Source organism: Mirounga angustirostris, unplaced genomic scaffold, assembly GCF_029215605.1.
Source record: "Mirounga angustirostris isolate CCGP_5_RB_7025 unplaced genomic scaffold, mMirAng1.0.hap1 SCAF_12, whole genome shotgun sequence".
NCBI lineage: Eukaryota > Metazoa > Chordata > Mammalia > Carnivora > Phocidae > Mirounga > Mirounga angustirostris.
The window spans coordinates 90532918-90557113 of NW_026991720.1; the positions used below are offsets into that span (position 1 = coordinate 90532918).

Genomic DNA, 24196 nt, shown 5'->3' on the forward strand with positions numbered 1-24196 from the left:
CCACACTTATTTTGACTGAGTCTCTAAAATTGCCCGCGAAGGAGGCAAGAGGGAAGCCCTCCCCAAACTGAATTTTCTGGAATTTTTCTATGGCAGGTGAGGCAGGGTGATAATTTTAAGTATTACCTCCCTGAGGCCTCAATGAAGCAAAACCAAAAACCTTTTAAGCTTTTTTTTTTTTTTAAGATTATATTTATTTATTTGAGAGAGAAAGAGAAAGAGCGAGAGCACAACCAGGAGGAGGGGCAGAAGGAGAGGGAGAAGCAGGGAGCCCGATGTGGGGCTCAATCCCTGGACTCTGGGATCACTACCTGAGCTGAGGGCAGACGCTTAACTGACTGAGCCACCCAGGCGCCCCCATTTTAAGCTTTTTAAAAAGCTACAAAACAAAGAAGAATTATGGCATAAAGATTCAGATGCATTCAGACGGTGAGTCTCCACCATCCCCCAACCCCAACCGTGGTGATCTCCAAGCTGACACAGAGTGTGGGCCTCCCTGGGCCACGGGCCGCGGCTCACCACTGAAGGCCTCATCCCCTGGCCCCTGCCTGCAGCCCTGGCCCGGCGCATTGCCTGTGGATAGCCTGCCTTTGACCGGGACCTTGTCTGTGAGCGTGGTAGAAGGGAAAGCGTCGCTCTCTGCCTAATCGGACACACCTGTTGGAAATTTGTGTCTGATCCAGGGGGGCTGTGGGCCCCACCCCACGACTGCATTGCCCCTGAGGAGCCGTGCCCCGGAGACAGGTGGAATGAAAGGCATTGGGTTTGGAATAGTGCCTCCACCAGATCTGGTCTGTATTACTGTTGTAAGAGCTGAGGCGGCATGGCGCACGATTCTCAGAATACTGCATGGAATGAGTCATTTAGCCTCCATGATGGGCCTTATTATCTCTTGTGATGAAGCAACTGAGACTCAGAGAGATTAACTGACTTGCTGGATTTCTACAGCCAGTAGCCCTCTCTCCAGTACTCTCCCCTCTGTTGCCAATCTGTCATGGTTTCCCATGGCTCCCGGTTTCTGGAGGAAACCAGAGCCAACTCCATCACTCAGCTACTGTCAGGGACCTTCAGGTTCTAGCTCCTCGACACCCCTCCAGGGTTTACTTTTTGCCCTTCCCATTTCACATGCAGGATGTGATGAATTGTGTTCAGGGCTTCAAATGTATTATATTCTCTGTTGCCTCAGGACATTTGCACATGTTTCTTCTGCCTGGAACCACCTTTCTCTCTCATCTCCTGGTGCCGGGGTAATCACTATTCAGAATTTGGGATAAACTTAGATCCAGTTTTCTACTTGACTAGAAGTGAGTATTTACCCCCACATTTGCTATGTAGTACACTCTTTCTTTGCTTATAACACAATATTTTACTTTACTGTATTGACTGATGTCACTTGGTGTCTTCCTCTAGATTTAAGGCTGGATGTGGCCAGACTTTGTCCATAGAACATGGAGCCAGATATGGAGTGGGTGATCAGTAAGTTCTTTGATGAATGAGAGATTGACTTGATCTGCTGTCTTATCCATACTACTGTCCCATCTCTAAAAATCCTAAAATTCCTATTGATAATTATCATCAGTATGACTTAATTAATCCTTTATTGTCTCTATCTTTGCCTAGCAAGAGCAAAAATCCTTCGATACCAAAATCTTTAGTTCAAAAGAAGTTGTAATGGTAAACAATGAAAGGAAAGCAGCCGAAAGGAATGGCCTTTCTTTAACTTTTTAAAAAAAGCTGTTCTCCTGTTTCCCTCGAAGCCACTGACACATGTATAACCCTGGTCTCTCTGTAACCTCATAACCCCGGAAACCACACATCATGTGCTTTGGATCTCACATATCACTCATGCTCAGAGGCAGGGTGAGAATGGAAAAAGCATTGGTTTCAGAGTAAAACAAACTCAGGCCATATTCCCAGCACAGCCACTCTCTAGATGTGTGAGTTTGTGCATGATGTTCTGTCTCTCGGGGTCTCGATTTCCTCCTGCCTGAAATGAGGATGCTAACATCTCCTTCTCCAAGGGGTTATGAGGATTCGATGGAGAAGCAGATGCCAAGTGTCCAGCTAAGGCCAAACACCTAGCCAACAGTCCCTGATGTTGATATTCCACTCTGTCTTCTTTCTTTGTCCTTATCCCAGTGGGTTCGGGTGCAGGAATGTTATAGCATGTGTGCAGGGATGATTAACCTGGGCTTTGCTGGGTCTGTAAACACCCTGAAACTACATGCAGAGTTGTGTAATATGGGGAATGTGTGTCAGTTTCCTGAGTACCACCAACTTGGTGACTTAAACAACAGAAATTTACTGCCTCGTAGTTTTGGGGGCTAGAAGTCCAAAATCAAGGTGTGGGCAGGATTAGTTCCTACTAAGGCCTATGAGGGAGAACCTGTTCCAAGCCTCTTTCCCAGATTCTGGTGTCCTCAGGTATTCCTTGATTTATAGGTGGTGCTCTTGCTTTGCCTTCACATCGTTTCCCTCTCTATGTGTCTCTGGGTCCAGATTTCCCCTTTTTATATGGACATCAGTTATATTAGATGAGGCCTGACATAATGGCCTCATCTTAAACTTGATCATCTGCAAAGGCCCAATTTCCAAATACAATCATATTTGCAGGTACTGGGGGTTAGGACTCCAATATATCTTTTTGGAGGAGACACAATTCAACCTCTAGCAATATCCACAGCTTTAATTGGGTTCTTAAAGGAGTCCATAGACGTTCTAGAGATTAAGAACTAGTGGCCTGAAAATCTGCTTCATGGTTTACCTTGTATCAACCTAACCACCAACTTCATGGGGTGTATCTTAGTACCAAATCGTGGAGAAACACCACAGTGATTTGGATGTGGTTACTGATGGGCAGAGAATACATAAAGTCTCTTTCCACACCAGACTTGATTATGATTGGCAACAACTGTTGTCTGGTTAAAATCCTGATGGCTGTACTAAGAATTCCTTGAGTCTCACACTCAAAAAGTTTACAATCCAGTGGGTGAAATGTTTTTACCAAATAACACAAATGAATGTATAATTATAAATTGAGATTAGTTCTAGGATAGAAAGAAATATGATTTTATTGTAGCATATAATTAAGGAATTTGACTTGGTCTGGATCACTCAGGGAAGGCTTCATGGAGGAAATGATGCTTCAGCTGATATTGTAAAGACCAAGTAAAGTGCACTTCAGAGGAAGAGTATTCCAGGCAGAAGAACAGCATGTACAAAGGCCCTGTGGTACAAGGGAACATGGTACATTAGAGGAACTAAATGAAAGCCTGGAAAGGCTGGAACAGAGAGCTGGGGGTAGGAAAATGAGAGAACGGTGTGGGACGAGGCTGAAAAGCATTTGGGCATAGTAAGGAATCTGGGAAATTACCCTAGAAGAAGGAGGAAACCATAGAAAGGCTTCTCCATCTTATTTAACCTGTATGTTAAACTGTACTCTTAGCCCCCTATCGCTCTTAATTGCTTGAAATTCTTAGCCTTGTTTCTTTAAAGATACTAGTTTATTCTGGTATATTCCTATTACTCTGGCTCCCCTTTTAGTGTCATTTTTCCCTGTCTGCTTCTGAAATGTTGCTTTCCACTCTCTCCCTGAGTGATCTCCTCCTGTTGCATGCTTTCAGTTATCCTCTTCTGTAGCTGCTTCCAAAACTTTTCCCTGACTGAAGTTGCCCTTCCCATCTGCTTACAAAAGAAATACTGCACAATTTTGGTCAACGTGAATATCAATATGGTCTGTTTGAGAACTCTGGTAACTTCTTTTTAGAGGATGTTCTCAAATCCACATCGTTTGGACTATTAACATGGATTTGCCAGAGGGCAAAGGGGAATGAGTTACCTTTAGGGAAGCTTGAGCAGTGACTGGTGGGGTGCTCTCAGCAAGGCCTCCCCAGTCTGCAGTGGAAAGAGTTGCTAGGTGGTTTTCCCTTGTGCTTTTTCCTGACATATAAAACACATGCTTTGAGTTTGCTGAGGTTTCTGCTCATCTTTCCTGAGGGACCCTGACTCAGGGTTACAATCACCCTCTGCTTACGTCCATGTGGGCATGGAACATCACCCTCACTGAGCTGGTGTGGGAGGAAGCCAGCAGACTGATGCACTTGAAGATCACTGTGGCAAGGTCTACGTGAGTGCTAGAAACGAAGACTGAAGAGGAAGTCTTGGCGGGTCTGACGCTCAGGGAGTGATGCTCCTAGGGTACCTACTGTGGAAGAGAAACAGGAGGAATAGGGGAAGAAAGGGAGAGAGGGAGAGAAGAAAGCAGGGAGGCAGGAGAAGATTCAAACTAGTATTTACTGAACATTGCACAATCCCCTTCCACGCATACACTTTCTTTGATCCTCACAAATAGTCTAGAAAGGTCGGTATTTTTTCTATTAATGTTTACAGGCTCAGAACTATAAAATGGGTCTCTTGAAATAAAAAACGAATCACTTGTCAGATGCGTTGGCAATCCATCATGTTTCTTTCTTTTGTAGTTGATGTGCTTTCCGCTGTACCACAAAGCCTAGGTCATGGATTTGGTGAATTAACAAGAAGGCTTGAGTCATATTGGTTTCTGTCACTCCCCTGAGGATTCAGCCACACCATCGGGTTCTCTGGGCTCTTTCCTCAAGACACTTTGTCCTGAACCTATACATTTAACTTGAACTAACTCAGCCAGAAACCCAAACCACATGGCTGACAGGAAGTACCGGCAGGCTAGGGACCCAGTGGTTTAACGGGCACAATCACCTCTGTCCCATCTCTAGAATCTCTCCCACTTTGTGCAGTCCCTCCTAATTTCCGGTCAAGTTTTTCCTCCTGATTTGGCTCAGTTCATACTCTTTGACCATTGGATTTATTTTTTACTGACTGTAACCTAGTACTAATTAAGGATTTGCCTCCTGAGCCACTCTTGGGCCATACTGGACTTACTTAGGTCCTACCTGAAAGCGTAATTCTCATACTTCTCTACCTGGCTGATACTCCACATGCTCCAATGCTGAACCCTTCAAAGGCAGGAGAGCGATCACAGAGAACCATAAAGGGAAGAGCTTTGAAGGGCCTAAGGCTCTTCCAACAATAGCCTCCTTAAATAAACTGTACCTGCCCCATAGCAGGAATGTTAAGGAATTTGAATGGAAGTTCATCTAGCAAGAACTACCTGCTCTAGTCATCATTAATGGAATATATTGGGCAAATGCTCATTTGCCAGCATGAAGGGTGAATTCCTTTTTACTCAACTCAGCCATTCTGTCCTTGGGAACTCCAAAAGGTTTTTTGCAAACCCCCATTAACAATCACTCCCCAACAGTGAGTTCCCGTGTTGGGTAATCCCAATATACGTGTCTCTAGTTCTGAATTGCTTTCCCCCCTCCATGCCATGCCCAGCATTTTGCCTCCATTCCCTGTGCACTGTGAATTTCCAAAAGGACCCCATTCTCATAGTCACCTTCAGCCATGACTTCCAGACACTGCTGACTCATTCTCTGCCCCTCACTTGCTGTTATTCCTTCTTACCCATGTGTTGGCACTGATTGAGACATGGATCCAATCTTTTCCCATTGCTTCCACAAACAAATTATTCAAGGTCTTTACCGCAATTTTAGGCAGATAGAAGGGATTTATAGATAGCACAGAATATAGCCTAAGATCGAACATGAATACTAAGAGTCTCTTGGAAACTGCCCCTTGACGCTTGGCCATCTCCTTCGGCAACCGCCTCTCCTTCCGTTTCTCCTCTCCGCATTCCCGGATCCCTATCCTTTTCTAATTGAGAGCAGTTGAGCTCTCTCTTTTACTTCCTTTCTTTCCTAACCAATGTTCTCAGTGCCTATCTCAGCTGCTATCCCAAGGGGCCTGTCAAGGTATTTTGCTAAATTAAGACAGCTGTTTCCCTAAGAGCCAGTGACTGAGATGATAGTTGTCTTTGACAGAACGTAAACACAGAGCCGTTCTTGTTACTGGAGGAGTCGGACACCCATGTGGGTGTAAACGGAGATCTACCGGATGGCAGCCCTCGTTCACCCTTCTCTGCAGGTGTTTTTGCCTTTTTTAGAAAAGAGATATACTCTGGTCAGAGCACTCACATCCCTTCAGAAGAAGAATATTGAAGTCACTCTGTTTCTCCTTCCAAGCCGCATGGCAAGGAGCAGCGTGGGGACAAATGCACAGCATGGGGATGCCTCTGACCCACTCTCAGATGTTCTCTGCACAGAAGTCTCACATCTTCTGGGCTTCAGGGACGAAAAAGAAAATGCCCCAGCTGTCAAAACTTCAAGGTCATCCTGGACCCTAAAATTTGGGCAGGGGAGTTTATGAATTCCTTTACGTCACTGACAAAGCAAAACCAAATCAAGCAGTTACTAAGATAATTTTTTTTTTTTTTAAGTTCTCCACATCAACATTCAAGCCACTCTGTGTCTCTGGAAACTCATGGAACCCAGTCGGAGGGAGTCATGAACTTGGAAACTGGAAGGAGGAAAAGCAATGGACGTGCTATTGTGGTCATTGTAAGTAATTAAAATATGCAAGCTTTAATAGAATTACATGTAACTTCAGCCACTTACCTGGTTTATGCATTTCAGTGTTTAAATTAGTTAAAATTTTTCTTCCTGGAGTTTTCTGAGAAATTTGACCATTATGACTGAGGGGCTTTCTCAATTATGATTATTTCCAAGTCTACCCCTCTCTTTAACTCTTTAGCTTCTTTAAGTGCTAATAAATGTAGATTGAATGAATAACCAAATGGATGTGGGAAAGAAGAAAGAGAGAAGGAAATAGGGGACACAGGCATGAGAGAGAGAGAAAGAGTTGATCTGAGTATTTCTTTTGATTAAAACATTATTCCTGAGGTATCTGGGTGGCTCAGTTGTTTGAGTGTCCAAGTCTTGATTTCGGCTTAGGTTATGACCTCAGGGTCCTGAGATTGAGCCCCGTGTTGGGCTCGGCACTCAGTGCAGAGTCTGCTTAAGAGTCTCTCTCTCTCTCTTTATCCCCTTCAGCCCCTCCTCCTGCTCACACCCTCTAAATAAATAAATAAATAAATAAATAAATAAATAAATAAATAAATAAAATCTTAAAAAAAAAAAACCCAGTATGTAGAATAATCAGTATCACCACATAAAAATATGACATTTAAGGAGAACACTCAATCCATCAGTAATGAAAAACAGCTATTATATTCAGGATGATATACTGTATCATAAAGCAGCTCAGTATGTCTTACTAAGATCATTTGATTAATAACAGAAGCAGCTTTTCTGGTTAAAATCTCAGAAAAAAAGTATGAGGGAGCGCCTAGAAACAGAAATCAGTATTTGCTGTCTATTCAAGACCTGTGCACACAGGGGGAAAATGATTCTGGATGGCACTATTTCCCATTTTCATGACAACACTCCCTCAAAGTTCTCACAGTGCAGTACTATTGTTTTAAAGACCCATTGATCAAATACTGTTTTATCTAAAACTAAGCTAGAAAATATTTAAGGAGGAAAAAGCCAACTGGTGGTTTTATCCTCATCATTTTCTTTTCCTCCTTTCCCCCTTCCTTTCTTCAAAACTACCAATCAGCATAAGTACAAAAGAACCACGATCTAACCACAGGGTTTGGTTCAAGGAAGGCAGAAATTTCAGCTCATAAGCCCCAAAGTAATGAAGCCAGTGATTCAGTAAAGAAAGGGAAAGTAACATTCTCATGGAGAAAATGTGACCTTCTAATATGGAGGCAGTTTTCAGTTCAAGCTGCCTGGAAGCCTTGACAGGGATCAAGAGGAATGGTTTCCCAGGTAGCTTCCTGAAGGGCTGTTGCTAGATGCTTTCTGTTCCCTGCCCTGGAGTTATGTCTGGCATCACAAAGTGAGGCCCATGGCTGCTTTGGAACTGTTGGAGCTGAGCCCTGTTTGAGCTGAGCCACAAACCGAAAGGCATGGCTGGGGCCCCTCTCTGCTCAAGCCACATCTGTTGCTGACTGTCCTGTGTCATGTGTGGGGCTCTCTCTTTGGCTTTGTCTTCCATACGTTAGGACAGATATGAAGCTGTTTTAGGATGTCAGAAACCAAGGGATACAGATGGCCAACTCTCACAGAAGCAAATTACTAAATTTTCATTTCTGAACAACGGTGCAGCAATAATTTCAGCAGCAAATACTATTTCTGGAGCTTTTACTTTGACTCAGATAGTTTCATTGAATATAATGACCATCATTCTAGAGGGAAAGCCCTACTATTATCACATTCTGTTGTGCAGAAGAGGAACCGGAGGTTTATCCAGGTAAACTCATGTACTCAAGTTCATGAGGGCATACTCATGGCAGAGGTGTGGCGTGAAGCCAGGCCATCTGCATAGAAAGCTTATGTTCTTAACTGCTATGTGGTATTACATGTTTATTGAAGAGACATTTTATTTTATTTATTTATTTATTTATTTATTTACTTAAGTGTTTTATTTATTTATTCATGAGAATCAGAGAGAGAGAGAGGCAGAGGCAGAGGGAGAAGCAGGCTCCCCACTGAGCAGGGAGCCCGATGCGGGGCTCGATCCCAGGACCCTGGGATCATGACCTGACCTGAAGGCAGACGCTTAACCATCTGAGTCACTGAGGCGCCCAAAGAGACATATTTTAAAAAATCAGAGATGAATACCTGAATTTGTGTTCCATAACTTTGAACGTTTTGCCCACTGTTTTTTGAGTTGTGCTCAGGCTTAGAAGTACCAGCACTGGCCGTCAGGGATGGCCCTCCGGCCATGTTTTCAGTACCATTTGCAGCCATTCCTGCACCCTTTGCTACAAGCATCCTCCACTGCACACCTTCCTGGAATATACTTTATGCTGTTGTTTAAACTATGCCATCTGCCTTAAGTGTCCTTCTCCTTCTCCAGCAGCCCCAATCCTGCTGACTCTTGAGGGTCCAGCTCAATAGTCCCCTTCACTCAGTAACTGGGAAATGGCAGGACGTTGAAATATGGTTATCGAATTACGTCGTGAACCTAGCATGTGTTTTGGTGGAACTGATACTGGTCTGGGTGAAGTTGTACTGGTTTAAGGAGTCCTTGTCTTTGCCAAGTGAGGGCAGACAGTTCTAATTTTCGACATCCACTATAATTCTCTGAGAACAGAAGAGGATTTCTCTCTGGGACACGGAGAGGCAGGGCTGCAAATGCAGCAGGGGTCAATTTCTTTTTATTCAAGAGAGAAGACTGAACTGTGAGGGAGGCCAGCGTGTTCTTCCACATAAGTGGGAAAAGGAGTTTGTCCAACGGGCCCTAAGTCTTCATGAAATTGTTGATGCTCTGCTCCTTTTTTGCAGTTTAGCTTTATCAGAATGACCTCATAGCTGGTACACTGGGTTTCTGGGCCTTTTGTAAGAAAAAGTAATAAGCATACATGTGCATTTTTTAAAAAATCACTGTTGTTGGTTATCACACAAGGCACCTTCTGTGCAATAATAAACAATCCCTAAATCCCAGGGACTTAGACAAAAAAAATTTGCTTTTCTCCTGCATTTACACATTAGCAGCTGCTCATCATCTTGGCAGCTCTGCTTGTCAGTCTCTTCACTGGGGTATTAGGCTGAAAGAACAGTCCTTATCTGAGACATACTATCCTTGTGGCACACAGAAAGGAAAAAGAGAGTGGTGAAAACCATCAGTGGCTCTTCAAACTTCTGCTTGAGAGTGGGGTATGCCCCACACACTCACCCACCACGGACAAAATCAAGCCACATGGCCGAGCCAATGGCAGTGGAGCATGGATGACTATCCTTCTTCCTGGAGCTTCCAGTCAAATTGCAGAGGATAGGGATATATGCTCTTAAAAGAAGGGTGAGTGAGTTAGTTGTTAATGGTTATACAGTCTGCCAAAGCCACTTAGATATTACTTATAATGTGTGTGATGTCTATTGCTAATTGTGTCCCCTCAAAATTCACATGTTGAAGTACTAACTCCCAGGACCTATGGATGTGACTATATTTCAAGACAGAGTCTTTAAAGAAGTAATTAAGGTTAAATGAGTTCATTGAAGTGGGCCCTAATTCATAATGAGGCTGGTGTCCTTAGAAGAGGAGGAGATTAGGACACAGAAACACAGAGGGAAGACCATGTGAAGAGAGCGAGAAGGTGGCCATCTATAAGCCAAGCAGAGAGGCCTCAGGATGAAACCAACCTGCTGACACCTTGATTTTGGACATCTAGCCTCCGGAATTGTAAAAAAATAAAATTTCTGTTGTTTAAGTCACCCAGACTGTGGCACTTTGTTATAGCATCAGCAACTATAACATAATATGATGAACATATTAGCATATTTAATGACATTGATATTTCCTGTCTTTATTTTATTCAACTAACACCTATAATAATAATAATCCCTAATAAATATTAAGTATTTACTATGTGTTAAAGATAGCATTAGGCATTCTACATATATGATCTGTTTTATTCTCTCAAGACAATTCTATTATATAGGTACTAATATTATCCACATTTTGTATAGAGAAAATGTTATCAATATGGGTGGGAGGGTTTCAGAAACTTGCGCAAGTCTGTCCCCAAGTGGAGAGCTGTGATCTCATTCTACATCATCTGATTACAGAACTAGCTTCCTACTACCACCATCAGGGGACATTAGGGCATTTCATAGTATTATTAATCTCAAGAAAGTTAAGGGAATATAAAAATGTGAGTGAGCCACAGTGTGTGTCTTGAAGAGTTCGCATTCCAGTTAACAAGACAAGAGAAGAAAATATAATCCTAGGGAGGATAAGATAAATGTTATGTGAAAAGCTGTCCAGAATTGTTATTTATCACTTGGATGAAGAAATTGATGGCACAATTATAAATGTTGCTGATGATGCAGTTGGAAGGGGCAGCATATTCCTTGGATAATAGACTCGAAATTTTAAAAAGAAGATAAAACCATTGTGTCAGAGTGGAATGATTGGCCAAATCTAAAGAAATGATGTACAATGAATAAATAAAATGAACTTCTAAGTCCAAAGAACAGCTGGATCAGAACAAAAAAGTGAATGTAGACTGTTATGTAGGCAAAGGGCATTTTAGCTTTAGTAGCCAGATGTTTCACTCATTGTGGACTAAATCATTCAACAAACATTTATAGAGTGCCTCCTCTGTGTTTGGAACCAGAGATAGAAGGATGAGCAAGTCAAACTCAACACTCTCAGGGTGCCCTCACTCCAGTAGAGATAGAAACATAAGTATATCATTATAAAAGAATCTGATAAGATGCTTTTAAATGAGTCTGAATAACTTTCATAGGGTCAGTGGAGGAAAGTTGGGATGACATTTGAAGTTGAGAGTGGAAGAAGGAGCTTTCAGAGAAGAGAGTTCGTGACAATCCAGAAGGAAGGACCAGTAAGTAAAAATTCAACAGTATGAAAAAACTCAGGTTTAGAACAGCTCAAATATAGGTTTAATCATGGGCTGAGACATATGATGACACTGAAAAATTAGGCTGGGACTGGGTTTTGAAAGATAGTGCAGTCAATACTACAAAGTTTGACCTTTCTCTGGTATGTAACAGCAGGGTGATAAAAATTTCTAGAGTAGTAACATCACAACATTTGACTTTTTGGAAGATGGTTGCTGTAAGTCATGTAGAAAAAAGATCGGAGGTTAGAATAGTTTCAGTGAGATCAGTCAAGTGGTGGTTGTAATTCTCCAAATACGGAAAGTTGAAGCCTGTCCTAAGCATGTTCTATTAATATTCACACCAATGTAACAGGAGCGGGTTGTTCCCCCATCTTGGCTTGAAATGAAATTTTGAGCTATTTTTCCCACCCAGGATACCCAAGTTCAGGTGCTGGTTCCTCATACACCACCGCAGTTCATTCAGATGTCCAGGGTTCCATCTTCTTTTAAGGAGCCTTAGAAGGTTCTAGACTATTAAAAAGAAATGCAGTAGAGTTAAAATAGGCTGAGTAAAATCTCAGAATATACATGGGTGACACTCCTATTAGGAAATTCATGGGTCAGAGAGTGAGGTGCAAACAGCTTTCAGTGGAAGACCTTCATAATAGCAATGCTCCCAGGCAGGATAACATGCAGTGCTCTGGTGAATGATGATGGATAGCTCTCAGCATTGGCATGGCTCCATTACCTGTTCATAAATTGGCCATAATGGTCTTTCTTCCAGTAGAGACTGAGTTCTTTCTAAATACAATCTCTCCTCTTCTCTCTGTGATCTCTCCAGGTTGTTTAGAAGGTCACCATGACCTCGATCTTTGTCAGGTTCTCAATTTTCCTATCTACTCCCTGGAAAACTGCAGTCCTAATTTATTATTTATAAGCTAATTTTATAACTTGATCTTTTAAATCTTTGTGTTTTGGTTTTCAAAAATGATTCCCTTAAAAAGCTTGGTCCTTAAAAATCAAGAGCTTTCAAAACTATCATCTTCAAAAAAATTTGCTGTTTTTCTTTATATTGAAAAAAAACTCTCCTTAAACTTTCCTCCTCCTATTCCCCTTAAACTAAGGGGTATCTCTGACAGGTTAGGTCCCTATATAGGGACATACTGGATCAGGCAAGTACTGAAAAGTAAAACATATTAATTAATTTTTTTCAAAATATAATTTTATTAAAATAATTGTTTTTAAATCTAGGTAAAATATATGACATTCTAGAAAAAGAAATTTCCCAAAATTGACTCAAGAAGAAACACAAATTAGAATAGGCTAATAACCATAGGAAAAAATTGAATAGGGTGTCAAAGTACTAAACTATCTCAAAATAAAGATGCCAAGTTTTATGTGTGGTGCCTTTAAGGATCATATATAATTCCTATAATTAGGAAAATGCTCTGAAGCATTGGTTTTCAAAATGTCTAGGTGCAAGAATCACTTGGGGAGTTTCGTAAACATACAGACTCCTGTTTCCCCATCCTCATCTTCTCTTTGAAACTTTGATGCAGTAGTTACAGGACAGGACCCAAGAATCTGAATTTTAAACAAACAGATGCTTGGAGAACCATGCAATCCTTTGAGAAACCTATTTACAGCTGTGGTCTTTAAAATGAACTAAGCATGAAAAATCTAATAGGGTGAGGAAAAATTTACCACTTCTATGTATTTTTTTCCTAATCAAAGAAAGATTTTATAGTGTATGTTTTACTGTTTGACCTGGCACCCTCTCTGAGTTCATAGGTCAGGTGGCCAAACTACACACAGGACCCAGCAGAGAAAGGTCCTTGGAGGAAAATATGGGTGTCACCTGGTCCTCTCAACTGTCACATTTGCCCTTACACACTGCATTGCCGTTGTCCTGGTTACATTATATAGTTGTCAGTAAATGAATCTCTACAGAAGTGACAAGTGGCATGATTATGTTCCTGAATAGAAGCCACAGATGGAGGAGAACACTGCTAATAAGATAATATTTTTACTGCTTGTAGTTCAAAGAAAAGACATCATCAATCATATTATAAGACAAAAACAAAGATGATCTAATCAGATATGAAAAACATCAGCCCAAATAATGTTAAATGATAAAAAATGTTACTAGTAACTAGGAGCCTACACATAGGATAGACAACAAATCTTATTTCCAAGTGTACATTGTACCTTGAGAGTTAACTAATGACAGGATGAGATCATCAGGATATAGGACATTTAAAATCTAAGCATCGAGAATATTATTAATTTCAGTTATACATATAACTTATAGATAAATGAAAATATATATATTGCAGTTATATTCTAATATCATTTTTCTTTTTTGTCTGATAGGTGCACATCATCAAAAATGTTAGACCCCTTCTTCAATCAGGGCTATTCGAAGGGCAGTCCATGGATAGGCAGCAATCATGAGCTATGTGTTGCTTGTCCATGATAAACAATTGAGAGTCAGTGTTCAGAAACTTTTACAGTAATTTGACAGAGTAATTATATCTGTTAAATCTAATAATAAATAAGTTTAATTTGTATTTTGATTGTTCTTGTTTTTTATTTAACTTTTCCAATAATTTCCTTCTATTTTAACAAACGCAGAAATGCATGATTGATTGGAAACTAGGAAAAAAAGGCCTTTAACCACAAACCATTTGCAAAACACTGTTCTAAGGCATAGAAAAACATGTAAACTATCCTAACATTTTTTAAAGTTAGTTTAGTCCTGATAGTAAAACCTGACAAATATCTCACAGAAAGAAATATACAGTGGAATATTATGCAGCCATAAAAAGGATGAGATCATGCCATTTGTGACAACATGGATGGACTTAGAGGGTATTATGCTAAATGAAATAAGTCAAACTGAGAGAGACAAATACCATATGATTTCACTCATATGTGGAATCAGAAAAAAAAAATGAATAAACAAAAAGCAGATTCAGACCTATAAATACAGAGAACAAACTGATGGTTGCCAGAGGCAGGGGGTTGGAGGGATAGGCAAAATGGATGAAGGGTGGTGGGAGATACAGGCTTCCAGTTATGGAATGAAACAGTCATGGGAATAAAAGGTGCAGAATAGGGAGTATAGTTAATGATATTGTAATAGCATTTTATGGTGACAATTGGTAGCTACACTTGTGGTGAGCAGAGCATAATATATAAACTTGTCTAATCACTATGTTATACACCTGAAACTAATGTAACATTGTGGATCAATTACACTCAAGTAAAAAAATTTTAAAAAGAAATATACAAATTAATCTCAGTTATAAGTAAAATATTAGCAAATCAATCCAGCCTCAAATTAAAATACTAATATGCCATGACCAAGTAAAATTTTGTTTTTTTCTCTTTATGTTTTGAATTATATAGTTCAATATTACAAAATCCATTAAGATATGTTGTTATACTAATTGTTTAAAAGAAACAACATAGTTATCTTAAGAAATACACAAAAATTATTTTATCAACAAAGCAGGTTATTAAAGAGTAATGAGTACACTTTTTCATAATTATATATCTAAATATATTTACCTTTATGAATGAGCATAAAACATCTGGGACATTACAAATCAAAATGCGTACAGGGGTTATTTTTGTTTTGGTTCACATTTCTTCTCTTTCCCCTCTCCCCAGCTTTATTGAGATATAATTGACATATAACAACGTGTACAGCATGATGATTTGATATACACATATTGTGAAATTATTACCACAATAAGGTGTTCACACATCCATCACTTCACATAGTTACCTTTTCTGTGTGTATGGTGAGAACATATAAGATCTACTCTCTTAGTAACTATCAAGTGTACAACACAGTATGGTTAATTATAGTCACCATATTGTACATTAATCCGCAGAACTTACTCATCTTATAAGTGGAAATTTGTACCTCTTGACCAAAATCTCCCCATTTCCTCTACCCCCAGCCCTTGGAAATTGCCAGTCAACTCTTCTTTCTATGAGTTTGGCTTTTTTAGATTCCATGTGTAAGTGAGATCACATAGTATTTGTTTTTCTCCATTTGCCTTATTTTACATGGCATGATGCCCTCAAAGTTCATCCTTGTCACAAATGGTAGAATTTCTTTATTTTTTATGGCTGAATAATATTCCTGTGTGTGTGTTTATGTGTGTGTGTGTGTGTATCACATCATCCTTATCCACTCATCTGTTGATGTACATTTAGGTTGCTTTCATGTCTTGGCTATTATGAAGAATGCTGCAATAAACATGGGAGTACCTATCTCTTTGAGATACAGATTTCATTTCCTTCAGATATATGCCCATAAGTGGGATTGTGAGATCATATGTAGTTCTATTTTTAATTTTCTGAAGAACCTCCATACTGCTTTCTATAGTGGCTGTATCAATTTACATTCTTACCAACAATGCATAAGTGTTCCCTTTTCTCCACATCGTCACTACATTTGTTATCTCTTGTCTTTTTGATAACAGCCATTCTAAAGATGTGAGATGATACCTCATTACAGTTTTGATTTGCATTTACCTGATGATGAGTGATGTTGGGCACCTTTTTATGTACTTGTTGGCAATTTGTATGTCTTTTTTGGAAAACTATTCAGCTCCCTTGCTCATTTTTAATTGGATTATTATTATTATTATTTTTGTTGAATTGTATGAATTCCTTATATATTTTGGATATTAATCCCTTGTCAGATATATGTTTTGCAAATATTTTCTCCCATTCTACAAGTTGTCTTTTCATTCTGTTGTTGGTTCCCTTTGCGGTGCAGAGCCTTTTAGTTTGATATAGTCTCACTTTTTATTTTTGCTTTTGTTGCTGTGGTTTTGGTATCATATCCAAAAATCGTTGCCAAGACCAATGTCAAAGAGTTTTTCCTTATGTTTTCTTCTAGGAACTTCATAGTTTCAGTTTTTACACTTAAGTATTTAATTCATTTCAAGTTAATTTTTGTGAGTGGTATCAGATAGCAGTCCAATTTCATTTTCTTGCATCTGAATATCCAGTTTTCTCAACACTTTATTGAAGAAACTGTCCTTTCCCCCGGTATATTCATGGCCTCTTGATTGTAAATCAATTGGCCGTATATTCATGGGTTTATTTCTGGGATATCTATTCTGTTCCATCAATCTATGTGTCTATTTTTATGTCCATACCATACTGTTTGATTACTATAATGCATATAATAATATGCTTTGTAACACAGTTTAAAATCTGAAAGTGTGATGCCTTCAGCTTGGTTCTTCTTTCTCAGGATTGGTTTGGCTATTCAGGGTCTTTTGTAGTTTCATACACATTTTAGGGTTGTTTTTTCTATTTCTGTGAAAAAATGCCGTTGGAAATTTGGTAAGAATTGCATCTAGATGACTTTGAATAGTTTGTGTATATTTACAATATTAATTCTTCTGATCCATGAATATGGTATATCTTTCCATTTGTTTGTGTCTTCTTCCGTTTCTACTACAAAGTCTTGTAGTTTTCAGTGTACAGATCTTTCATCTCCTTGGTTAAATTTATGCCTAAGTATTTTATTGTTTTTGATACTATTGTGAATGAGATTGTTTTATTTCTTAATCAGATACTTCATTGATAGTGTATAGAAATGGAACTGATTTTTATATTTTGATTTTGAATCCTGCAACTTTACTAACTTGTTTATTAGTTCTAACAGTTGTTTTGGTGGAGTCTAAGATTTTCTATATATAAGATCATGTAATCTGCAACCAGAGACGATTTTAGTTCTTTCTTTCTGATTTGGATGCCTTTTATTTATTTTTTTCTTGCCTAACTGCTCTGGCTAGAAGATTCAGAAACATTATATACCAAAATGTTTACAGTGGTTGTTTCTGTTTTAATTCACATTTTTGGTGGCTGTTTTCTAAACTTTCTGTAATAAATATAATTTTATGTAATAAGTAAAAAAATAGTTATTATAAGCATATAGCTTTGCATGTGTATGGAATTTAAGTTCCTATAAAACATGTAAAGAATTAATGTTACTCACTTAGAAGCTTATGCACTTCCACCAACTTGTTTTATGTATGTATGTATGTATGTATGTATGCATATATGTATGTATGTGTATATGCATTCATTCATTTATTCATTTTTCTCTCATGCTTTCTATTATTATTCTTTTAGACAGAATTTTGGGAGAAACTCTGAGATTGATTTTTCTGTTCTCAGAGTTACTCTGTCACTATCCACATTTTCTTAGAAAAGAGAAAGTATGAATAAATCCAGATTTAGTTTTTAGGAAAAGAAGTCTTGGATATCAATCTGGTTTTATACATACATTTTCTTCTTTAATATTTCAGGGAGTGAGACTGAGGTAGGATGGGAGATAGAGGCCTACTTGGGTTTTAAGGGCTCTGTTACAAATTCCTGAGGTACAGCCACTTTTTTGCCATTGGAGTCTTTGAAACACTCTACTATCATTATAATAAATCTCAATTTTCACTTGTTACTTCTTAATTAAAAAGGTCAAGTGAAAGTTTCTTGCACCAATTATCTTGTTCCATAGCCTCATGCTTTGTTTTAAATAAGCCTTTTCTTTTAGAATGGTTTTAGATTTACAGAACAGGGGCAAAAAAGATCAGAGAGTTCTCATATAATGAGCACCCAGTTTCCTCTTTTGTTAATAACTTACATTACTATGGAACATTTGTAACACATAATGAGCTATTACTGATACATTATTACTAACTGAAACCCATATTCCAGTGAAATTTCCTTAGTTTTTACCTAATATTTTTCTTCTGTTCTAGATTCCATCTAGGATACCACATTACATTTAGTCATCTTGTCTCCTTATGCTCCTCAAGGCTGACGGTTTCTCAGAGTTTCCTTGTCCTTGATAGTTTTGAGGAGTACTGGCCAGTTGTTTTATAGAATGTCCCTGAAGTTGGGATTGTCTAATGTTTTCCTCCTAGTTAGACTGGGGGTTTGGAATTTTGGGAAGACCACATTAAACTGCCATTCTCACAACAATATATCAAAGGTACATACTGTCAACATAACTTAGCACTGATGATGACACCAGCTTGTTTTAGAAATAATTTGCTCAATGGTTCATTTGGGTTTCATTTTCAGGAATGCACAGTTTGCAGTTGACAAAAAAGGGGAAAAAACACTTTAGTATCTCTCAAACTACTGTTTTCAATGTATTCACATAATAAGGACTAACTTTTGTTCTCTGAAAATCATCAAGTCTTTTTACTTCCCTAAATAAATAAGTAGCCCTGCTTATTTTCCAGGTAAAGGGGTCTAGCATGGCCAGTCTTCTTCCTTTGAAATTTTCTTTCCCCTACCAGCTCACTGGTCACTCACTGGTGATATCTCAACAAACATAAAAGGGGGATCTTTGCTATTAAAGGGCCTACATACATCCATTTGTACATATATATAATAAATATCAGACTGCAACAAAAAGAATAAACAGTAAGAGGAGAGAGGGTGTACTAATTAATCTTCATGTATTCTTGTATCTAGATCTACTCTCTTCCATTTTCTCCTTGACTCCTGCAGTCTCCTATTTTCCACTGGTCATGGAAAGCTAACTCCCCTGCTCTTTAGGGATATATCATTGAGTCCCTATATGGCTGGCCAAGGAAGCAGAGCCCATGCCCTGTAGTGGGTGGCACTTCATCTAAGTATAAAAATGAGTGGAGATGAGGAACTGCTGGGACATTTACATCTGATTACTATCAGCTCTAGGGGGTCAACAAATTTGGCAGTGGTGTGGCATGGTCCAGGAGATAGGTGGCATCTCCAGAATAAAGGAAATAAGGGCATCTGAGGAGACATAGGTTTATGTTCAATATAGAAGGCTCTTTACAGAGGTGCCATTTAAGTTGAAGTCTCACTGAATTGAGAGAGCAAGTCATTCAAATAACTGAGTGAAGAGTATTCCAGGCTGAGGAAACCATAAGTGTGAAAGAAAGTTTGAGGAAAAATAAGAAACTTAGTGTAGTTGAGTGAAGTGACTGAGGGGGTAGTGACAGGAGATAAGGTTGAAGAAAGCAGCACAGAACCTCTTAGACTATTTTAGAGACTTAAAAAAAATTATGGCTGAGGGGGCACCTGGGTGGCTCAGTCATTTGAGCATCTGACTCTTGATTTCGGCTCAGGGTCATAAGATTGAGCCCCACGTCGGGCTCTGCACTCAGTGCAGAGTCCACTTGTCCCTCTCCCTCTGCTCCTCCCTTCACTCTCTCTCTTTCTCTCTATCTCTCTCAAATAAATAAATGGATAAAATCTTTCCAAAAAATATGGGTGAGATGGGAAGCATTTCAAAAGTTTCAAATTTGCCATTTGAGAGTGATAAACTCTGATTTGAATTTTAAAGGGATGACAGATAGCTGTGTGGAAAATAGACTGTCAAAGACAGATATGGAAATCGAGAGACCTAAGTCACTCCTAGAATAGATGAGTCATGATGGAGAATTGCACCAGGGTTACAAGTGGTTGGAGGTCCTGAGTGGGTCAGATTTGGAAAATATGTTAAAGGTGGAGCTTATAGGATTTGCTGGTAGATTGGAGAGAAATTGTGAAGTTGAGAATGGCTATGATTTTGACTTGAACAACTGGAAAAATGGAGTTGATATTTACTGGAATGGGGAAGACTGTGGGAAGGATTTGGGTCAGAAATGAGAGTTCTGTTTTGGACATGTTAAGTTGAGATGCATTTAACATATCAAATAGACTTGGAGAATATGCAGCTGAATATCTGAATTGGGAGTTGAATGGAGAGGTTAGGGATGAAGATAAAATGGGATTTGTTGCTGTATGTGGCATCTAAAGCCAACTGGATTGGATAAGATGTACATAGATGAGTGTACAAGTGTACATAGGTGAGCCCTAAGCCATGGGCACTGAAACATTGTGAGAATGGAAACGGGGCCAGATCCATGGGCACACAACCTGTGTAGTCACACAGGACATTATGCTTAAAAGGGCCCTGTGCTTGGTTTAAAGTTCTGTCTCACTGTCTTGAAATTCTTAATGAATTTTTAAACAAGGGCCCAGCATTTCCATTTTGTATTGCACCCTGCAAGTTATGCAACAGGTCCTGGTTGGGAACATGAGGATTCGGCAAGGTCAAAAGCCAATGAAGTAGACTGAAAACCAAGCAAGCATGTCAGTGGTTTCATAAAAGCCACATAAAGAAGTTGTATGGAGATGAACACAGTGATCAACAGTCTCAAAAGATGCTGCAAGATCAAGTTATTTTGGGCCTGAACAGGGATCACTGGATTTCACACCTTGGGTGTGATTGTTGCTCAGGTTGTACGGCGTTGTAGAAAGAAAAAGAGAAGAGAGTAAGAGCAAATGCTGTGCAACAACTCTGGCGAGCACCTTCCCTGTGAGTGGGAAAGCTTCAAACCGAACAGGAGCCTAGATAGATATGGGGTCAAGTCAAGGCTTTTCTAAAATGGAGATATGGCATATATTTTCTCTCGGAGATGACCCACTAAAGAAGGGGAGAAGTGATGAGGCAGGAGTGGAAATAATTACAGGAGCAAAGTCCTTGAGGAGGAGAGGGGAATGGGATCTGTTGCAAAGTGGAGGGTTTGTCCTAGGAGCAGATGGAAGGCGAACTGATGCATTTTGGACAAAAATCCATTCTGATTGTTTCTGTATAAGACTCAACGTCTTCAGCTGAGGTTAGAAAGCAGAGAGGGGATGCAGAGATTTGGGGAAAGAAGAGAGTGTGAAATCATCCTCTGTGAAGGGGCTGGAACTGACGGGCAGCACCAAGGCCTCTAAAGGGCTATGTGAAAATACAAACTGATGGTACGGTATGATAAACTGTTGATGTTGGCTATCTCTGGTGATTTTTTTTTTGTTGCAGTTTTCTGATTCCCTAATAGGCATATATTATTTCCATAATTAGCCTTTTAAAGCTGTATGGAAGGGTGAAAAGCAGGACATACAATATATAAGACAGGTGCTTATGATTTATGAGAAGTGAGTGGGGAATCACAAAAAGCATGGAGACATCATTCTGGAAAAGCACTTGTCTCAGAAAGCACTGTCCATGCAACAGATGAAGAGCAGTCCAATTTTCTGTGGAAACGAGGAACAAGACAAAATATCTTTTCCCCCTTTTCAGGCCTTAGGATTTACTCTGTTTCTAGGCCAGAGTCACCTCTTGTGTTTCCTTTAATAAACATCACTCACTCACTCAGTGGAATGCTGAGTGAGGCTCCATCAGGGATGAGCCAAATACCTCTGACATCAGAAATATTTTAAAGTTTGCTTGTTAAAACGGTTAAAAGTAAGTGTCTCTTAGAAGTTGAGGTCCTTGATGTCTGCTTTCAGAGCATCCTTATTCACTCAGTACTTGTCTTGTTAACAGCTTTGACTGCTATATTTTAAAATTTCAAATCAAGATCATTGTTCCAAAAAGGCATTTCAGAGATAATACATTGTTAGGAAGAGATTACTACTAATTCCAAAACATTTTCACCCTGTTAGACCTTGTATTATTGGCTCATATGTGTTTTTATTTTGACCCATGATAGATGGGATGGTGAGTAGGGAATTCAGGACAATATTTTAAACTAAGTTCCTCTGAGCAATTTACCCTCATCTTTCTGTTGAAATCTTTATTGGGATCATAAATCTCAGTTCTCAGAACAAGATGTGAGAATTAGATCCTGTGATTGCTAAAACACCCCATGGAGCTCAGCTGTGTGGGCGCAGAGGCGGTGACTCTGCATGGGATTGTGAGGTAGGGTGTGTGTTTGGAACCCTGAGGGTGGTGAGTTGAAGACTGCAGAGCCAAGGGCAGCTGTGGAAGCCAAGTCCAGAGCCTAACATCAGGGAAAGGGGGGGTGAGTATTTCTCTTGTGGCAGAAATAATATTTAACTTAACAATATGCATTTGGATTATGTCACTCTTACTTCATGAAATGTACAAACTCGTTGATGAGTTTCTTTTATCATTATGTTCCTTCATAATGAATTTCTTACATAAGAAACCTGTTTGATAAATTTTTCTATTATTTGTATTCATACATGAAAGTAAATTCTTTTTTTTAAAAGCAAATTCTTAAAAGGATAGCACAGTTACTTAATATTAGTTTATATATACTGTTATTGAGAACAAAGACAAATTGACGAAGAGTACTGTCTGATCACTGGGTCTAATTTGAAATATGTAACTTCAAAACATGGGTTATTTTAATGGAGCTAACTACAAATCAATTGAAAGGAATTATTTGCAGCCAGGCATTTCTTTTCCTGAAGAAATGTCTATGACTTCCTACATTAGATGGGCTGAAATGGGAAGTAAGAGTTGTGGGTGAAAAGCTCAGGATATGCTCAGAAGCAGATTTTTAGGATCTTATCAGGAAAGGTTCAAAGAACAGCGTGATCAGTAACTGGAAGTTGATGAGCTAAAGATAGGGAATTTTCCTGAAAGAACCTGAATCCTCATTGCCTGGAAGTGTTGGCAGTCAGGCAAGCTTAAATTGGTGGCTTTGAGAAAATCAGGAAGTCTCATTTATCAACATTGGTTCAATGAAGATCACACCCACATTATAAGTTGGTGGGATTTAAATAACAAAATATCACACACACATCCTGGATGTAACACAAGTTCAAGACATTGCAGTTTATGATCAGGTTCCTGAGAGATGCCCATTTATGGCAAAAGGGTCATCAAAGTTAGCCCTTTAGAATTAGAAGACAACCCCAAATGCAGGGACAAGATGGGGGTCCAAATACCTGCAGCATGTGTGGATCTGTCCTCTCTCTTTTTTTTCGGGGGTAAAACTGAAATTTTTTTATGATTGAAGGACCTTGTCTCCATACCTGCATTCCTAGGTGTTTTGGGACTCCTGCAGATTTTTTCCAACACCTATAAAGTAAAAGACCATAGTTACCTCTTCTTTCTCACAGCTAGCACAGAGGACTAACCTTGGGCTTTTTTTTAGTGGGGGGTGGTGGTGGTCCTCATGTGAGGATGAGACTATGAAAATCATGGAAGACTGCCAGTTTGGGTGGAGGGTAACTGCAGGCCCTGCATGGCTGGTCAGGGAGTCCATCACTGGCTCAACTCCAGCCATCCAGGAGTCTGGTGGTTAAGGAGGATTACAGGGTGATCTGATAGAGAATTGTACAAGGGGAGGATCCAGTCAATTTCTTCCAGACTCATTACAGTCCCCTAAAGCATTAATGACCTTTTTCTTAAAACTTATACAGGGAAAATTTTAGTTCATTGACCTTACAAATAATTACGGTTCTTTTGGAAAGTTTTGTTCATGGAAACTGGGTAGCACTTCCAAACACTTTAATGATGTTTATTATCTTAATAGCACCTGTCCTTTACCCTGCCTGCATACTCCAAAAAAAAAAAAAAAAGTTAACTAAAAGAGAGAATGATTCATTTTATATCCTGATGTTTTCTTATGACCACAGCTGTGGCCACTTCAGTGTCCAGCAAAGTATTTCTTTGGCGAATGATTTTGGGAGGGGTGGAAAGTGAAATGGAAGCAGTCTCTGGAAAATCTTTTAACACTGGGGCGTATTCTCTCCCTATTTGACTCCAAGGAATTCCCAGTCATGGAATCTGGCCTATCATAAAGACCTCTTCTGTACTTGATTCAACTTAATAAATTATGTCAACCAGCTGTGGTGAATGATGTCTGTTCTCCACACTACAGAACAATAGCCTTCCTAGTTAAACCTCTGGAAAGGGCAGGAATCTATCAGTTCCAGTTCCCTCCTGCTGGGCAGTCTTCTATGTCAGCTGGCTGGATCCTCTTGCTCATAGCTCCTCCCCTAGAACAAATTCTTCTTTTCTCCTGACCCCTA

At 39.4% G+C, this 24196-nt stretch overlaps 1 long non-coding RNA gene across 2 annotated transcripts; it reads left to right on the top strand.

The window, feature by feature from the left end:
• The first annotated feature begins 589 nt into the window (after nt 1-589).
• LOC123836014 (uncharacterized) lies at nt 590-13868 on the top strand. 2 transcript variants are annotated; one of them, XR_010406668.1, is made up of 6 exons: nt 590-1304; nt 1411-1476; nt 6374-6494; nt 9602-9804; nt 11255-11350; nt 13721-13868. It is a non-coding gene; the product is annotated as an uncharacterized LOC123836014 (long non-coding RNA). The 2 variants fall into 2 exon arrangements; XR_006788853.3 differs by lacking the exons at nt 11255-11350; nt 13721-13868 and having other exon boundaries at nt 9602-10175.
• The last annotated feature ends 10328 nt before the right edge of the window (nt 13869-24196 follow it).